Source organism: Felis catus, chromosome F1, assembly GCF_018350175.1.
Source record: "Felis catus isolate Fca126 chromosome F1, F.catus_Fca126_mat1.0, whole genome shotgun sequence".
In the NCBI taxonomy this organism is placed as follows: domain Eukaryota; kingdom Metazoa; phylum Chordata; class Mammalia; order Carnivora; family Felidae; genus Felis; species Felis catus.
This window is the reverse complement of record NC_058384.1, coordinates 57818378-57838361: the sequence shown is the minus strand read 5'-3', so window position 1 is coordinate 57838361 and position 19984 is coordinate 57818378. Positions and strand designations below refer to the sequence as shown.

General features: G+C 47.9%; 1 long non-coding RNA gene across 3 annotated transcripts in view; it reads right to left on the bottom strand.

Moving 5' to 3' along the window:
* Nucleotides 1-10879: 10879 nt before the first annotated feature.
* Nucleotides 10880-19984, bottom strand: part of LOC109495764 — a 70443-nt gene continuing 61338 nt past the window's right edge. The window contains exons 7-8 of one of the 3 annotated variants that reach the window (XR_006591751.1): nucleotides 19206-19308; nucleotides 10880-11224 (exon numbers count right to left, since the gene is read on the bottom strand). This is a non-coding gene — a long non-coding RNA (uncharacterized LOC109495764). Of the gene's footprint in view, nucleotides 11225-14232; nucleotides 14668-19205; nucleotides 19309-19984 lie in introns of those variants that run through there. The other 2 variants (XR_006591750.1, XR_006591749.1) reach the window with 2 other exon arrangements.

The following is a 19984-nucleotide window of genomic DNA, read 5'->3' as shown; positions in this document are numbered from 1 at the left end:
GTTGACAATTGTTTCCCTTTGTCCAAGAAATAATCTCCGCAGAATAAGCTAAAGGATGGATTTGGGAGTCTAATTTAAAGAGCATACCAGTATGCATAGATAAATAAGAAATACATGTGTTTCCATTCGAGGTACAAACGCAAACGGGAGTGAGATTCAGGTCCCGGTTTTTCCAGGACGCAGAGAAGAACCGTGGGGAGCCAATGAGTTGATGTGCAGGTGTTTGGTGACAGAGAAGTGGGGTGAGAAAAAGGGCACAATGCCCGGTGTAGACCCTGGGGTAAGACAGAGTGGACCCCGCGTGGACACTATCCCAACCCAACTCCCCCAGTGCCCTTCTCTAAGCACTGCACAGGGCCAACCAGCCTGAACTGTTTAAGTGGATGAATGTAACGAGGGCCTCTGTCTCTCTCTGGGTCTGTCTGCATCTAACAGCTGCCCACATCGGTATCCTGGGACCTACACCTTTAGGGAGCCCTGCGACGGATTCCTATTACACCAAAGGGAAAAGCCATGTGTGCGGAACCGAAAAACAATATTTGCTAATTTACAGCTATTAATTAAAAGCCCTGTCACCAAGCCAGGCGCTCCAGTCTGGTTTTAAAAGGTCCAACTTCTCCAGGGAGGTTGCTGCAGAGAATGTGAAGTGAGTGCACGGTGCTTCCTTCAGCAGGCAGGCTGGGGAGCAGACAATGTCTTTAGGCTTTGGATTTGCACAAAAAGACCCTGCCTCCTCAGAGCCCAGACAATGCCCTGCATTCACCGGGATCTCGGGAGCTCCAATGCTATGCTGAAGAGCAGAAAAAAAGTAGACCCGAATTGAGAATAAATTGGTATTCACTAAATGGCACTTCTGAATTTACTGCAGCCTTCACCTTTGGAGGGAATTGCCAAGGTGCTCATAAAAGAAGAAATGATGAATATTCAGGATGTCTTTTGAATCCATTAGGCAACCGGGGATGAAGTCTCCATATGTAGACTTCTGGTTCTTTCCTTAGGCTGTTAAGGAGACTGCCAAAATGGCCGTCTGCAGGAAAAAATGGACCCTGGGTTTGCCAATGGGGAGAAAGTCTACACGCCAAAGGTCAAGTCCATGGAAATAAACCTGGTTTAGGAGTTTCTGCAAAGGAAGAGCTCTATAAATTTTGGATTTCTGGATACAATGAACGAGAGAATATGTCTTTTTGTAGGAACACGGATCAAAATGTAGCAGCAATCTATTCATCGTATGTGAGCCTTTGTTTCACAGAATCAGATGTTCTGCAGATCTGACGGCGGCCACGCCACACGGGAAAATCCCAGACAATCTATACAAAAGCCTCATGTGGTTTTTTTCAACTGGGTTCACCAGGCACAGAACTGTGTGTTCATCTCTGAAGAGGGCACTGTTTGATCCCCAGTCTGCTTACTTACGTCCCGAACCCTTGCTCCTGTAACCTTACACAAAGAGGCATCGTGGGCTCTTTGTGCTAAAAAGAATTTTAAGAAATAATATAGCAAAGACCATCAATTTCCAGGAGTACTGAACAAAGATCAACCAATCTTCAGGAAAAGGGAATTTTTGAAAAAGGGATGATACCCGTCACTTACCATCAGTTTCTTTGCCTTGAAAGTAAAGGAGGGAAGTCAGATTCAAAGCCACAAGCGTTCACGAAAGCCATCTCTGCACCTGGCCCCGGGGATGGAGATAGCACTTTTTTTGTCTTCCAGCCACTGATGCTATAGTCAGGGACATTTACATACAAGTATTTCTTTAACACAGTCTCAACAGCTACATTAAGGTGTTAAGTCAGCTCAAAGGAAAGAGTGATTCATTTCTGTAGAGAAGGATGGAAGGAGAATGGAGACTGGAAACTACTCAGGCAAAGAGACATTTAAGTTGTCCCTTACAGGAGAAGTTCAGCAGAAGAAAGAAAAAAATGAGTGAGAGGCACCCCAGGTAGAGGACTCTGCCCGGGTCAAAGATATGGGGTAGGAAAGCACAGGAAGGAATGAGTTATCTGGTGGAAAATGCCTCTAATTATTTTGTAGGAAATACAAAATACCACCACCCTCAGGGAGATCATATTCCTGCCCCTATTTCTAAATCAGGAATCAAAGAATATAGTCATGTGTCTCCAAAGTCTCTTCCAGAAATAACACTCCACGATTTTTATAATTCTAAGTAACAGGGAAAAGTTGAACAACCCAAGAAGAGCCTTGTATTGAACGGTCTCTTTTCTTTGCTCTTTTATGACCCAAAGTGAAGTCGGTGGTGGTAAGTGGGATTACCACCTACACCGCCCATCGCGGTCAATCTTACATGACGTTGACATCAGACAAATGCAAATTTGGGGACAACCTAAAAAATACTTGACCGAAGGTGTCAAGGTCATTAAAGACAAGGAAAGACCAAGAAGCTATCACAGATTGGAAGAGACTAAGGAGACGTGACCACAAAATGCAACATGGTAGCCTGGACTGGACCCTAGAGAGAAAATGAACATTATTAGAGGCATTGAAGAAATGCATGAAGTCTGTAGTTTACCTAATAGTGCTGTACCAATCAATATGAATGGCTTAGTTTTGATAAATGTACCATGGTTATGGCAGATGTTAACATTAAGGGAAGCCATGTGAGGGGCATACAGACACTCTCAATACTACCTTTTCATGCTTTTTGTATTCTTTCAAAATTTAAAAAAAAAAAAGTCCTCTTACGTCCAATATAATATCGACTACCAATATAGTTGCTAATCTTCTCTCCTCAAGCCAAGGTTATAAAAGATTTCCCACTATATCATTATGGAAATGTTGTGGAACAAAAAAAGAGAAGATTGGTAGAAAGTGCCTTGGAGGAAAAGGAGACTAGAAAACGAAATGCTAAACAAGGATGAGAAAAGAAAAACTGGAAAGATTGGTGCTCCCTCCGACCTAGAACCCACCAGACCCCAGCCTGACATTGGCACGGTTACCCATCATTTCACTCCCTGCTGCCAGAGCCAGATCTGTTAGGGCACAGGCTAAACCGTTCTAACAAAAGCACTGACACAAAGATTAAATAAGACTGGAGTTGATTTTTCTCTCATTTTGCAGTTCAGAAGTAGGTCCAGTGTTTACAGCGTGATTGTGCCGTCCTGTCTGTGGTTTCAGGTTCAAGTTAACTGCATGAGGTCTCACCCTCGTCCAACCCCCGGGAAAGGAGGGGCGGGGGGTGGGGGGAGGCAGGGTCCATCAGGCACTTTCCTTGGCACATATCTTCTACTCACATCCCACTGCCCAGAAATAGGGCACATGGCTGCACTAATCTCGTCTCTAACTGCACAGCCATGTGCTCAGCTACGGCTCAGCAGATGTACTACTCCAGAAGAGAATCAGTCTTTTTTTTTTTTAATTTATTTTTATTTTTGAGAGAGAGAGAGAGAGAGAGAGAGAGTACGAGCAGGGGAGGGGCAGAGAGGGAGGGAGACACAGAATCTGAAGCAGGCTCCAGGCTCTGAGCCATCAGCACAGACCCCAATGCGGGGCTCGAACCCACGAACTGCAAGATCATGACCTGAGCTAAAGTCGGATGCCTAACCGACTGAGCCACCCAGGTGCCCTGGAAGGGAATCAGTCCGGGGGGACAAGTAGCAGTCTCTGTCACTACTCCTCTAATCCAGCCTTGTGCTGCAGGCATTTTCATTCTATTCAAGGTAATGGCAAAAGCAGAGTTTCGACCTGACAGCATAAAATTAAGTTGTAGAGGAGGCAACGATATGACATCGTGGCACATGGGATAAGGGCAACACCACGACACAGATTGAGTTCATCTGAGGAGAACCAAAGGCAGGATCCTAGTGTGACAGGATGTTTGAGAAAATGCGCTCAATTCTCCACTCCTTCCCATAGCTTCACCTGTTTGCAGTGTGATTTAACATCTACTCCCACCAGGAGAATCTATTTCCTTGCCTTTGAACCTAGACTACCCTTGTGACTCACTTTGTTCACTAGAACGCAGCAGAAGTGGGGCGCCTGGGTGGCTCGGTCGGTTAAGTGCCTCTTGACTTCGGCTCAGGTCATGATCTCACGGTTCGTGGGTTCGAGCCCTGCATCGGGCTCCGGGCTGAAACAGCACAGCCTGTTTGGGATTCTGTCTCCCTCTCTCTCTGCCCCTCCCCTACTTGCTCTCTATCCCTCTCTCATAAATAAATAAATAAATAAATAAATAAGCAGCAGAAGTGACACTGTGTGAGGTCCAAGCCTGGGCCCCGGGAAGCCTTGCACCTTCACGCTCTGTCTCTTGGAATACAGCCACCATGCGAACAAGCCCAGGCTGGCCTACTGAAGGGCAGGGGCCATGTGGAGTCAACAAGGTCTTGCCAGCTGAGGCCATCCGACCCCAGCCAGCCTCCCACTGATGTGATGAGCCTGAAGTGCCGAAGGTAGCGGAACGCAGCCAAGAGCAGCCGAGCCTGACCTGGACCAGCAGAACTGCTCGGCAGATCCAAGGCCCGAGGCTAAATAAATGGTCACGGTTTAAAGCCACTAAATTAGGGGGTGGCTTCTTATGCAGCAGTAGCCCCTGATGACATCGGTGGGGCTCAGTTCTCGATGAAGAAGCCGACCAAAAGGAGTTAAAGAGATGGCAAAACTCGGGGTGCCTGGGTGGCTCCGTTGGTTAAACCCCCAGCTCTGGATTTTGGTTCAGGTCATGATCTCACTGAGTTCATGAGTTCAAGCCCGACGTTGGGCTCTGCGCTAACAGTGTGGAGCCTGCTTGGGACTCTCTCTCTGTCTCTCTGTGCCCCTCCCACATATGCGCACATGCTCTCGCTCTCTCTCTCTCTCTCTCAAAATAAGTGAAAATTTTTTTTCTCGAAAAAAAAGGGATGGAAAAACCAGAGAAACTAGTCAGAGAGCTGTGAGGAGAGCAGGGAGCGTGCACCACGGGGATCAGAGGAAACCTTTCAAGATGAAGGAAGTGGTCCTCAAGCAAGACGAGGCTTGAGAGAGAGAACTTTTGAGGACAGCAGAAATAACAGTTGAGAGGCCATTCGGGTGATGAAAACCCAGATGGAAACATGAGCTGCCCAACAGCGGCACAGAACTCAGCTCCTCCTTTTGCTTAAGCACATACCCCCGCATCTCTGTGTACCTCTCGGCCCGGGAACTTGCTTCATACTTTCTACACGAAAGACACATGAAACTCACACGACCCTACTGACCTCCTAGGATAGGAGTGTGAGTTGCTGAGGCTCTCGCCTGTGAATTGCAAACTAATTTATATCCGCTCGGATCTCCATCATTTCACATGCCCCAGGTATGGACGGTTTGTCACACAGCCACAGCGACCTAGTAATCTGGGTGGATAATACTGGTTTGAAGTGGGCCGGAAGTCTCCTCCTGTGGTGACAGTCACGTGCAGTGAGGAAGAACACAGCCTTTAGCGTCAGCCCTGGATTTGAGCTACGGCTCTACCACCTGTTAGCCGTGTGGCCTGGGACTTACTGCACCTCCCAGAGCATGAGGTCCTTCATCTGTAAAATCAGGTGAATAATAATCTCTACCTTGAAAGTCGGATATGAGCCTGCGATGATATGAAATAAGCTAGAAGGTCAGCGTTAGGCCAGAGTCAGAGACGGCGTAAGGAAATCACCCAGAAGTGCCCAGGGCACGGGGGCCTCAACAGTGCTTCTGTCGGTGCCATCCGGGCTTGGTTTCCCACAGCCTTGCTCCACTGGCCTGGTGAGACCCTGTAGCCTTGTGTTAGGCCTTCCCAAGCCTAGTCCCTGACAGATTACCACCTGTTCTGCCTATTGGACTCGATTTCCTCCAATCATCTCCTTCCCGGCCCGGTGGGCCAAGGTCGGCCCCCTCCTGCTGGACCTAACCAGGCTGGGCCCGCCTGGGTTTTAAAGAGGCAGTTGGTTCCTCAAAATGATTCTCTCGATAAGTGGAATAAGACTGCAATGGCAAACAGGGAGAGGAGGGGAGGGGCGTGCGTAAGAGGACACGGCATCTTGACAAGCACATTCAAGGCCATAAATATGTGGCAATTGCTTTTCTCATCCAATTCTCTTATTTTGAAACTTTCCTGGAAGGGACCTGGTATCATTAAGCATTATTACAAGTCACCCAATCACGGGCATCCACGTAGGACTGACAACCAGCAAGGAAGATTATGTCATTCTCAAAGACAGAGGGAAGAAGGGGGGAGGAAGAGGCTCCAGTGTAGACAGAAATGGGGGGAAGGGTATTTCAAACACCCATCAGTGAGTCATTATGTTTTTAACAGCCTGAACTTAACATCGGTTAAGGCCTCTCCATCACCGCTTATTTTGTGAGCTGCGCAGTAACGTTTCAAGTCTACCTTTCTAATCCCTAACCACCTAGTTGGCTGTAGAAGCAGGTTACTTAGAGAGCCAGGAGGAAACACTACACATGTACAAGCAATGGCACAACAGATCGCTGTTCTTGCCCAATGTCCCGACAGTGCTTGGAAACCTCCTAAGTCTTTGCTACTCCGCAAGGTACCGGGGGTTCGACAGAATCCAAGACAACACAGATGCATTGCTCTTGTGCACCGGGCATCCCTCCACGCGGTGAGTCCCCCGCCCCGCCTCTGCACCGAGGCCCACGTTGGCTGATCACGCCCTGTTCGCCCTGTTCGCCCTGTTGTGGGTGCAGCTGCCCCTGCGAGGCCCCGGGTCCTGGCGACCCCAGCTGAGGAGGGCCCCTCCTGGCCGACACCCAGAAACTGTACCCCACGGCACGACTCCTCTCATTGGTCTTCTTGGGGATGCAGAGAGCCCAGGATCGCACTGAGGGCCAAGACTTAGAGCTGGAACCACCTGCTCTTTGTCTAAGGAGCTGGTCTCTCTCTGCCTGTGTCAGGGTGATGAGCCAGTGCCCCCAGCCCCCACCGGATTTCCCCCCAAACATAGATACCCTAGATACCCCCCTTGCCAGACCCTGGTGGGGGCAGCTGAACTGGCTGCTCCCATTCTCTGCCTCTCTCTCTTTCTCCCTGTCTCTTTCTCTGTCTCTCTGTCTCTCTCCCTCTCTTTCTCTGTCTGATAGAAAGATAGATAGATAGATAGATAGATAGATAGATAGGTAATAGATAGATGATAGATTTCCATTCACATCATATTCTGATTGAAAAAACAAAACAAAACAAAACGTTCACCATCTTCTCCTTGCCTTCAGGACAGAGCCCACCCTACCGAGCCTCGCATCCAAGGCCCTCTGCAGCCTATTTTTCCTTGCTGGCTCCCGCCCCAAATCCAATCCACCCCCAGAACCATCCTCCAGGTCAAAATATTACCACTCTTCGCAGCCAGCACCACACACAGGTCCTATTTTCCCACCTAGAAACAGATTTCTCCCCTGGTTTATTTATTCACTCATTCAACGTGCCTTAGCTGGGCACCACTGGAGCTTGAGTCAGGCCCGGCGCGAAAGCAGGTGACTCTCATGTGCTCACAGTCAGGTGGATTTTGCTCTTTAAAAAACGGCAACCACACAAACATGTCACAGTATCACGGGGCAACAGCCATGGTCCCCGCGAGGCAGGGATGACGGCGACACGGAAACACAGGGCCTCTCAGACACTTCACGGGCCCCCACAGATGAGATCACTGGGCGTGGATGTGGAGGTCACCTCTTGGAGTTCGCTCTCAGAACTCACGGCTTCTTCCCCCTCCATCCTGTGCAGGATGCCTTTGTGCCCTCCGGCCTCACGAACCAAACGAGAAGACAGGCGAGGAGTCCCCCCTCCTCGGAGATGCTGGTAACTTTGTCAGGACCTCCCGGGTCGGGAGGTGGGACGAGGTCGCCTGCCTGCCCAAAGCAGTCGAGACCGGGCGGTTGGAGGATGCAGATGCTACCCAAACCCGGGCAGGGGAGGGGAGGGGGGGGTCACAGAAGCCTCTGCAAGAGAACTCTCCAGAGACAGGCCGCGAGGAGGACAGGTCCCTGCAGCGGCCTGTGGATAGCACGTCAGAAAATTTTGAGCATTTCATTTCACTTTATTTCTGTTTTGAGATTTCTGCAGTGCCTAGTAGATAGTAGATAATGCTGCACTGTATTTTGCTTTTTTCTGGCCGGCTCTCCGATCTTGAAGGTAAAGCATTTTGGTTCTGAATTCCGGGAAAACAGATCACTCATTTCCCCGCATTTTCAGGGCCTGTGCGCTAGGGTTTGGCTGTTGGGGCAGCGAGGCGGCCAGTGGCAGACAAGGTTGAAACGCCCCTGAGAAGGTTCCACCAAACTCCAAACACGTTCCGGCAGCCAGGCCGGAGCCCAGCTGTACCCTAGAGTCTCGCCCGTCTACCCCCGTGTCTTCTGCACTTCCGCTGACCCACCAGTGGTTTTTTTTGTTTTTGTTTTTGTTTTTTTTGTCAACATTTATTTATTTTTGGGACAGAGAGAGACAGAGCATGAACGGGAGAGGGGCAGAGAGAGAGGGAGACACAGAATCGGAAACAGGCTCCAGGCTCCGAGCCATCAGCCCAGAGCCCGACGTGGGGCTCGAACTCACGGACCGCGAGATCGTGACCTGGCTGAAGTCGGACGCTTAACCGACTGCGCCACCCAGGCGCCCCCCCACCAGTGTTTTTAAGGGGGGCTTGATTTAAATTTTCCCTTGATGCCACATACCAAAATGTGGGGGCGAGGACGCCCGCTAACAAGTACCACTGGCAGGGCTAATGTTTTCAAGTTTGCAAATTCTTTCCCATCCTTTATCTCATTTAATATCCACCATACTCCTGTGACCTACTAGCCCCAGCGGCCCCACTTGCCGGGTGAGAAAAATGAGGCCCAAGTATCCACCGACTTGCAAAGGGTTTCGCACCAGTAGGTGGCCGTGAGAAGAGTTTTTCTTCCCCACCAAGAAGTCCGCTTGATCGCTTATTCTAGTCTCCATTAAGTGCAGTGGCCCCTTGGGCATTATTCCTGGGGCTCCTACTCAAACGGCGTGCTCTAACCTCGCCAATTCCACTGTCTTTTAGAGAAATAAAACCTGCCCGCCCCCCACCCCACCTCACCCGCAGACCCACACCCATTTCCAGTCGGCCCTTGGCAATGAGGAAGCACCTTAGACTTCAGTCTAGGTGAAGTGCTGAAGCCCTAAGTAGGATGGAAAAAGCAAATCTCTACAATTCCAAGGGAGCCTCCCCCAGTTGGGCCACCTGAAGTTAGTTCTTTTTTTTTTTTTTTTAATTTTTTTAAATGTCTACTTATTTTTGAGAGACAGAGAGAGAGAGAGAGAGAGAGAGAGAGAGAGAGAATGAGTGGGGGAGGGGTAGAGAGAGAGGGAGACACAGACTCGGAAGCAGGCGCCAGGCTCCCAGCTGTCAGCACAGAACCTGATGCAGGGTTCGAACCCACAGACCGTGAGATCATGACCTGAGCCGAAGCTGGACCCTTACCCGACGGAGCCGCGCAAGCCCCCCCCTTTTTGCTTAACTTTAAATGGCGCTAGCCAGCTGTACCATGCACCGTTTTTCCAACAAACGAGAAACAAACAACCGAAGAAAAATTTTTGAGGTGTCTCCCTGCTGAACGGAATCAAAATCGGGTAAGAAGCACCAGAGAGGTTTAGCCTGCCTGCCATTTTCAAAGTTTTATCAGAATTATTCATCAGGGTTTCCTCTCCACCTCTGACCCAAAATTCACCAGATTCCCTGAAGTGCCATCGTAGGCCACTAAACTTCTTCCCAATCGTCTCCCCAGCCCCACCTTGTCCCACGCTTCATCTTCTGCTTGGCTGCAGTAGTTTGGCGTATTGTTTATTTGTTTTACAGCCTAATCTGAAATATGAGTGTGACAAGGCTGCTCCCCCCCCCCCCGGGGGTTAATGGATCATATCATAGCAACGACAATCGGGCATCGAATTGTATTATCAACATGGCTTCCCCCCCCCCCCCCACCTTGGAGGCATGTTTACAACTGCTTTGTCTCTTTCAAGTCACAACCCTTCCTGGTTTGTATGACCTTGAGAAAGCCTCTCGTCCTCTCTCTAAACTCCAATGAAAGAAACATAATAGTAAATTCCTCGCAGAATTCTTGAGGGCGGAAGACAAATTAACGGATGAAAATGTATTTTGAAACCAGTGAGAGCTACAAAACATGCCTTAGAAACCTCACTATATCATTGAGGCCTCTATCTCCTTGTTAGCCAAATGGTGGTATTGAAAACAGCACGTGCTTCATACAGCTATTGTAAGGATCTAATGAAATAATACGGGGAAGATGCTAAGCTCCGTATCAGCACGTAAGACGTGCTCAGATGGGCGCTTGCGGGGGGCTCAGTGGTTCGAACGTCCGACTTCGGCTCAGGTCATGATCCCCAGGTTCGTGAGTTCAAGCCCCGCGTCAGGCTCGGTGCTGACAGGCTGGAGCCTGCTCCAGATTCTGTGTCTCCCTCTCTCTCCCCTTCCCCCACTCACCTGCAACTCTCTCTCTCTCTTTCTCTGTCTCTCTCAAAAATAAAAAAGCGTTAAAAAAATATTTAAAAAAAAAAAATGAGTGCTCAGAAAAGCCAGCCCGCAGCAGCAGCCACAGGTCAAACCTGGGTGCTAAGTCCGGCAGGTATGACCATCCCCATTTCATAGCTCAGGAAACTGAGGTTGGAAAGGTCAGGGAGACTCGGGCAACATTGTCGGCTTTACTGTTTCAAACCTCATTGGAAAATGTGTACATCCACATGGCTGGCTGGTTAGCAGGTAATTTTAGGTGTTTCTGCTTTGAAAGCACAAATGGGAAGCAACAGGCTTCTGGTTCCTCCAGACTCGTGGCTAAGGAGCCACAAAAGAATTTACCAGCCCTTTCTGGATTGTTGGCTCATTAGCAGCGGCTGTTCAACCAGATGCTCATGAGAAACGCAAACTCAAAGAGAATGAGGAGACTCGGGGGGAAGACAACCGTGGCTTTTACTTTTCATCCTCATTTACAATCAGTAAAGAACCCAAGGGAACCACAGTGATGAAGTTTAGGGACAGACACTGAAACTCCAGGCTTCCAGTACAGAGATACCAGACAAGTCACTTGCGAAGCGTTTTCACCCCTCCGATCATTTCACAGTTTGGGTCCACAGAGAAGCTGGTCCCCACACTCGGGCGGCAGAGGCGGAAAGAGGTAGAAAGATCCGAAAACCTCCAGCCAATTCTGCGCACATCATCACGCTCCAGGTTGTGGAGCCTCTCCTGGTAAGAAGAACACGGCTTCTCGAGGAAAGCGTCTTGCCATCCAGCTTTAGCTTGTCCAAAAAAGAAGAAGGAGGAAAAAAAATAAATAACCCCAGTCTTCAGCCAAGAACACCAGTTGGGGAGTTAAAGAGCTGGGCACACAATAATTTTAAGTCACGTCGGAGGAGACTTAAATAGCACACATCAGCAGAAAAGAATGAGGGAGCCTTAGCACACTGACTTCATTGATACCCCATTTATCAGCAATTACGGACTCCATTAAAGGCCGAGTTTACAGCAGAAAGAGAAGCAGAGCCTAAAATATGTCCCAGCAGATGGACGGAGAGTGTCTGTGATGCCGTATTTCAAAGGCATCTGCAGCGTTGTTATCATTGAACGTGGAGTCAGAGAGGCAGCAAAAATACAGCGGCCCGAGAGCCAGCAAATGATTTACTTGACCTTTGGATGGGTAGAACTGACAGCAGAAACCTCATTAATTCCTCAGGTCACTCTGGAAGACATTAATTTGGTTTGGACTCGACGAGGGGAGATTTTCCAGACATACACTAGGAATTATGAAATCTCCATGGCCGGCGAAAGTATGCCCAAATCACTTTTTGCATAAATCAAGCTGACTTTCTGAAGAAGGATAATATGCTTAATCAAGGGAGTTATGGAATTTCTGGTGCTTATTAGACAGAAAATATAACAGGGTTTTATTTGGTTATCAGTTCTGGGAGAGAGATTTTTTTTCTTTTCCTCTTTAAACTAACAGTCTTCTCCTGCCAGAGTGGAAGAGAGCCTTTGTAAGCGCTGGAAGAAACGAGCCGTGTAAATAATTTGTGCACACAAAATAATTTGCTTTGCTTTGCTCGTTCTTGCTCTTATCGAGTGGCCACGTGCATCGTGCGGGCACCTCTGCCGAGTCCCAATCAATGTGCCAGCTCAACCTCCCCTGCCTCCCCTGCCTTCCCCCTTTAGCTAGAGCTTTCTTGATATAGACACATCTCTCTAAGTAACAACCACGGATGACTGGTGGCTGTATTCTCCACATTTTGGGGGCCTGGGCCAAAATTAAGAAGTCTGGGATCGAGGCAACTTGGGTCAAAATACAAAGCGTACAATGCTAACCAGAAAAACCTCTCTGCTGTGTCTCCACGTCTGTGAAAGTCTACACACACACACACACACACACACACACACACACACTGTTCTCTGGTCCCCAAAAGGAATCATTTCTAATGGTTGTAGATTAATGACTTTTAAGCTCTATGACTTTCCCAGAAATGCTGCTTCTTTGTTTCTTTGTTCACGGAGGAAGAAAAAGGTGTGGAGTCCTTGGGAGGTGGGGGGGGGGGGGGGGAGTTGATTAAATCCAGAACAGTCATCTGGGTGATTTACATCATTTCATTTTAGGGACAGTGACAGACAGATGGACTATGCAAAATGGTCAGAAGAGAGAGACAGAGAGAGACAGAGAGAGATGGAGACAGAAATGCTGCTAGGCGATGAGCTTATACCCAAGTGTCTGATGGATAAGCCGCAAGACCCCTTCTCGATGATATCTTCTCTCGTAAAAGTTGCATTCATCATGTTTAAAGCAAGGTTATCTCTGGCTAAAGAGAACATGCATTAGTACGTTTTACTCATTCAACACTGAGCACTCCCTATCAACAAGCGTCTGCCTAAAGGGGAGCAGGAGAACGAGAATTAATCACAGGAAGACAATTTAAGGGAGTTGGGCTATAAAACGGAATTCATTAGTAACCATAAAGTATCACCGCTCTAACCTGCTTTCCCTTAGACCGCTTCCTCTGCCGGGGGACTGCGCCAGCTTGTTCACCTGACAACCTAGAGCCCCCCCCCCCACCCCCTCTGCCCCCATTCCTCTTCCTGCTGGGGACAGAAAGAACAGAAGACTTGCTGGCGCCTAGCCAGGAGCACAGTGTGTGAAGCCACAGAAACTCCTGGACAAATACCGAGTTAAAGCCCAGATGAGTCCAGTTGGGACAGAAATCCTTACATCTAAGGTCCTCTGTTCATCCCACCTGCTGACTTGGAACAGCATGAGCTCTTTTTATAGGGGACTGTCACGTATGAGACAGAAAAGCGTCCTGGTCATAAGCACAGGTTCTGGATTTTTGTAGACCAGAACAAAGCAGGATCCCAAAGAGCTATTTGCACCCCTGAGTTCAGAGCATCATTATTCACAAAGGCGAAGATGTGGAAGGAACCCAAGTGTCAATCGATGGGTAGAGGCATAACAGAATGTGGTATATCCATACAATGCAATAATGGGCAGCCTTTGAAGAGAAGGAAATCATTCACTTCCCACATCGTGGGTGAAGTTTAAGGAGACTATACTACGTGACATAAGCCAGTCACGATAGAACAAACACCGTCGGATCCCACCTAAATGAAGCACCTAAAGCAAACAGATTTATAGAGACAGAAAATAAGACGGTGGTTGCTAGAGGCTGCAGATGAGCAAACATGGGGCAGCTGCTGTTTAATGGGGACAGAGTTTCAGTTTTGCAAGATGAACGCGTCAGTTTTGCAAGATGAACGCGTTCTGGAGATTCGTTGCATGACCATGTGAATATCCTTAACACTACCGACTTCAAAACCGTTCAGGTGGTAAATTTTATGCTCTGTGTGATTTAAACAAAAAGAAACAAAGCATCCATAATTCATCATTCACGTATAAATCACGTTCAAATTCTGATGTTGCAGTTAAATCTGTCTTTTCCACTGCACCGCATATTGTTAGCATTTTCTCAGGACCTTGCATATTCTACAGCCACGCCTCAGTGGTGCATAGTATCCCATTGTCTTAGCGATCCCTTATTATTGGACATTTAGGTTACTTCCGGTTTGTTGCTACTACAAATAAACCATGGTAAACTCCATTTTTTACGTTTATTTATTTATTCTGAGAAAGAGAAAGTACACGAGCAGGGAAGGGGCAGAGAGAGAGAGGGGGGGAGAGAGAGAGAATCCCAAGCAGGCTCTGCACTAACAGCCTGCACGGGGCTCGATCTCACGGTTCGTGAGATCATGACCTGAGCAGAAATCAAGAGTCAGTCACTTAACTGACTGAGCCACCCAGGCATCCCTAAACCCCATTTTTACATGATTTTTAAATTTCATATTGTATTCCTTCCATTATGTCTTTATTTTCTTTAGCAGTTGAGACAGTATGCGTGCGGTATTTAAGATGTGTTTGTTGGGAAACCTCTTTGATTCTGAGAGGACATGTGTTGCAATTACAGGAGAAGGAGGAAAATTGAGGGAGGTCAAGTCAATCTTTCACAGAACTAAAACTCCCAGTTTGAAAACAGCGATGATTTCGGCATAAGGATCATCAGAACTGGGCTCTCACAAACTGTCCCTTCCCCAGAGAACATCCGTGAGATCGCAACTGGCACTTATTCGCAGAACACCCACGGTCCTTCATGCGCCCAGGATCAGACTTCAGACCATCGGCACCCAGAGCACATCCTCAAGGCCTTTCCTATAGAAGAGAATTATTTACTCAGACCTTGCTCCCCTTGTAAAGTAACTTACAACATTAATTTAGGGTCCGTGTCATCACTCCCAAGTCATCAGTGAGAAAATTGAGGCCCAGCGAAGTTGAATAACATGTCCCTTACACAGCTAACAGTGGCAGGGTCAAGGTTCAACCCCAAACTTCCTGTGCTTTCCCCCCAACACGACTCCGCCATGTTGCATATTACGGTCGATCACAGAGCTCCGCGTACAGAGGAACATTTGATTTGTAGGATTTCTCTGGCTCCCAGTTTTCCTCATCTCTAAGGGGGCCAATACACGTTACCGGGGGAGACTGAGGGACCGGTTTCAGACAAGGCTTCCTGTTGCCTGCTCCCCTCCTCTCTCTTCCCCATGCCGGACAAACCCTACTCATTAAGAAGAGCATTTCTGAAAGAAGCGTAAGAGAGTATTGGGGGGGGGGGGGGAGTGGAAGAGCCGCAATTAGGAATGTTCTAGGAGGAAATGGGGCTGTAGATCGTATTCTCATATGGCAGTTGCATGTGCCCTCATGGAAAAGACTATTGAAAAGCCGCTGTTACCACAGAACAGTTATCTTGCGCTAAGTTCCTGGGATCCAGACACGGGCTTTTCTAACAGACTTGTTCTCTGCAGTCGTCTGTGGCCACTCTCAGAGCCTTTGTCCTCGGAATTCTCCTCCCAGAATGGCTGTTTCTGTAACGTGAGTCCCGACGAGATGACTCACTGGGGCCATGTTAACTTTTATCTTCATCTGTTTTTAACAGTAATTAGGCCAGAGCGACTTTTGGGGGCAGCACATGAGTCAAATTTCCAATCACTCCCTGCGCTGGAAATCCTGGTGGTTATTATTGGCATTTTGTGACCATATTATTCACATGAGCTTGGAGCGGTGCTGTGTAAGGTATCTGGTCAGGCGATTAGGGATGCATTGTTTCTTTTATTTCAGTCAGTTCAGATCAAAGGCCTGCCAAAATCCATCCCAAAACCCCTTGCTCCAACCCAACTGCGGCTGCTACCATGTAGATAAATCCTTGAAGACAGAAAAACCAGCCATTTGCAATGGTCTTTCTTACTACTGTGAAATTCCACACGGTTTCCAATATTCATCTGGAGGATGTGCCAGGCTTTCATCTTTTGAAGGCACGGAGGGTGTGCAAACTATTAATTTTGTAATGATTATGACCGTGTGGGACAAGCCCAGAGTCCAAGTGCCCAGGCCACACCCTCGTTTTTGGCACAACATTCACCACATTTCTTGCTGCCTGGATCCCTGCACGGAGCTGCGGGGCTGAGCACGACTCTCCCCCTCCCCCCTACCCCCACCCCCCAGTCCCACTTCATAATTCTCAAATGTGGCCTTGGCTGAATATTCATCTCTGAATCCAATTCACTCCAGTTTTTAAACATGTACATATATATATCCTTTTTTAATTCCAACAGATTCTGCCTTCCTAGAGCCCTGCTTTTCCAACTTCCCAGATGCAGCCGTACTTAAAGCATCACAAAGCCACAACCCGACTCACCCGCTGAATGCCCAGCGCCATGACCCGGCATAACCATGAAGGAGAAAGGAGATCGGGCCTGGGGCCTGGACTGGTGTTTCGCATTACAGAAGAAGCAGGTCGTAAGTAAAGCAAAATGGACGAAGACACATTCGGCAGAAGAGGAAGTGTGGTTTACAGACTCTACAAAGGGCAGGAAGGGAGGTAGAGGTGGGCTAAAGAAAACATAAACAATGAATAAAAATGCCAAGGAGCAAACCAGGACTCCCTTTTCACACGGATTTGGAGTCGGTGGGTCCTGGGTCTCAACAGGATTTAATCCCTTGCTCAGTTACGTCAGGAAATATTCCCCCTGCATCACTTTAAATTTCATCTCTCTTGGGGATCTGTAGTAAAAAATACCGACATGGACCAGAATGATACGTTCCTGTGGTTCATCAGAATAAGGGTTACTTTTGGGAGCCAGGGACACACAAATCATTTCGAATGTATTTGTCACCACGCGTCTCTTAAGCTGGTGATAGGCACATTGATACTCTTGTTTATCCCTTTTTTGAGTGTCCAGAAGATCTCAAAGAAACTTCTAGATAAACAAATAAGTAAAAGAAACATCAGCCAAACCCAGTACTTGAAACCTCCCTCAAGGAACACCAGGACTCGTTTCACGGGGCAATGTGAACCTTTCAAGGCACACAGGGCCCCAGCTCAGAAGGGCCCCACGCGGGGTCTGACGCTTTGCTGTCACTCCCTTAAATTTCATCATAAATGTTTAACAAGGGGGCCACATTTTCATTTTCCACTGAGCCCCGCAAATCACACAGCCAGTCCCAGGTGGCGCTCACTGGGCCAAGACAAGAACATTTCCAGGGGCGCCTGGGTGGCTCAGTCGGTTGAGTGTCTGACTCCTGATTTCAGCTCAGGTCACGATCCCAGGGTCAGGGGATCGAGTCCTGCGTCGGGCTCCACGCTGACCATGGAGCCTGCTTAAGGTTCCCTCTCCCCCTCTCCTTCTTCTCCCCTGCTCACTCTTGCTGGCTCTCGCTCTCAAATAAACAAAAATAAAATATTTTTTAAAGTTTTGATTTTTTTTAAACTTCCGGCCACCCTCCCTTTGGAAGTGGTAAATCTCCTCCAGTTTGTCTAGGTGGAAACATCCTCCAGACCTTCCCTCTCTCATCTTCCCCTCACCTTCTCCTCAAAAACCAAAGACACACGAGACACAGAGGAGGGAAAGGCTGGTCAGGGCGGGGCGGCAGCTCTCAGGATTGGCGAGAGGAAGTGGTTCCAGATCTGCTTCTGCTCCCCACTCGGCGCAAAGGAGGGAAGTGGCTTCCACTTACCGCGGTTCCTCCCCAGCAGACACTCTTTTTAAATTTTGGTTCGCGCTTAATTTCCCACGTTGGGACTAAACAGCTCTCCCGTCCGATTATTGACAAAGCATGCTTTCACTCACCAAAGGGAGACTGAGCCCCGGTTATGTGCAGGCCCTGTGTGAGGCCCTAGAGGACACAAAGCTGCAAAGTCGGCCCCCCCCCCCCGCCGCTGGAAAATGTTTAAGTCGATTGAGAAAACAGCAAACAAACGATTTGAATACTGCGACCCAGAACCAGTGCCACTCAGGGTAAGATAGTATAAATATACTACTACCGGGGCGCCTGGGTGGCTCAGTCCGTCAACCGTCCGACTTCGGCTCGGGTCATGATCTCACGGTTTGTGAGTTCGAGCCCCGTGTGGGGCTCTGGGCTGACAGCTCAGAGCCTGGAGCCTGCTTCAGATTCTGTGTCTCCCTCTCTCTGCGCCTCCCCTGCTCACACTCCACTTCTCTCTCTCTCTATCTCAAAAATAAATAAAAGCATTTAAAAAAAGATGAAAAAAAAGTATATGTGTACCTCTACCATCCTGGAGATGAGCGCTAAGTGCTGTGGAAGCAAGGGAAGAGTGCCAACATCCACCTGGGTGGGGAGGGGGCATCATGGAAGGGGCCAGGAAGGAGTGGAGTGGAGAAAAGCATTTCAGACAGCAGAAACCGTATGTGTGTAGAAACATCTAAGAGTGTATGGTGTATTTATTCGGAGGACTGCTGTTCATCCCTTCATCCTTTCTTTACAAATCATGTGTAAGTCACCATGCCTCAAAATCAATTGAAGGGAGATAATGGCAGAAGTTGAACGGGCAGGAAGAGGCTAGATCACGAAGAAAAGGTTAGATTTTGTTTTGTCGGTAGAAGGAATCATCGAGGAATTTGAGTCGGAAAGTAAAGATAAGGTTTGTTTGTTAGGAAGAAGACTCTGGCTTTGAGAGATAATTTCCAGGAAGGTGAATTAAAGTTTTATGACGGGTCAGAAGGAGTCTATTGCAATCTTCCTGTCTCTGTATAATGAGGGCGATGACGAGAGGTAGGAGACAGATTTTAAGAGAGTTTACTGGACTTGGAGACTGGGTAGGAGCAGGGAGAAGGAGGAATTTAGTGGAGCTCTCGGGTTTCCATTGGGAGCAATTGAGGAAAGGTGGCATCATTCTCCAAGTGCTAGAGGCCAAGAAGGGAAGCCGGTTTGGGGGACGAGGTGAGGTGTTTGGATTCGGTGGTGTTGAGTTAGAGAAGTCTGTGGGACCCCCGAGTGGATTTATTTTTCTTAGGCCAATGGAAACCTACCAAGAAAGAGTTTTAATCTAGAAATAGACTCCGGGGAGTCCTTCATGCCCAGGGAGTTGTTGGAGCCGCAGCCCTGGATAGCCTTCACAGGAAGGAGGAAGAGCATATAGAAAGAGAAGTATCCTGATGACAGGAACCCTAGGGCTAGGAGGTACAGTTAAATCTTTAAGGGAGACTGAAAAGAACTACCAGAAATTACAACTTAACCAAGAAAGAGTGACATCATAAAACCAAGTTTTTCCAAGATGAGGAGAAAGAGAGAGGGCCAACCAATCAGGGTTATCCGTGACTGCAATCCTCACTCTCTCACGAAAGCAATATGCCTGGGGCAAATCAAGTCCACTCGCAGACAAGTCCGACACTTACCACTCAACTCATTAGAGCGTGATCAAAGTTGAGCACCCCTCCACACTGTCAGGCTTAGAAGCGAGACATAATTAACAGCCTTCTGTGGTTTCATCAGCAAAACCTGGTAATGAAGAGTGAAAACCCTATAATATTAATGTAGGAAATGGAGAAAAAGACCAAAGTCTAAGGACAAAAGGAGCAGGAAGGACACCAGAATGAGGTGACTCTCAGGAGATCTAATCTTTCCTAGCAGACCTATTACCGTAGTGATGGGCATATTTGCTAAGGGTTACTGAATCATGTCACTTACAGAATGAATATTTCATTTAGGACTTTCAATTTTCTTCTTCAGTTACAGCTGTACTATAGAGTTTTACCTTCTCTACCTACGACACAGAAAACAGGTTGGTCCCTTGACTTGAGCAGACAATCATGAAAAAAAAAAGAAAAGAAAAAGAAAAAGAAAATACATACATATATGTCAAGTTTTTAACTGAATTAACCAGGTGGCTGGTAGAAAACCACTAACAGCATTTCGTAGGGTTGATTCATAACATGGAAACTCAAATTAAATAAAGCACAGTATTTCAGATCAATTTATTTAATATTTTTAACGGACTTGGATCGATTCAAAAAAATCAATTCACCAATCCCGTGTACACACTGAGAAGTATCTTAATTCCCACCAGTCGGCACAGGGCACAGGGGAAGAACAAGTCCACCAAATTGGAACATAAGCCCAAGTTTCCGCCAATGAATTCTAATCATTGTTTTCAATCAAGCCAGAGTTTCTGCCA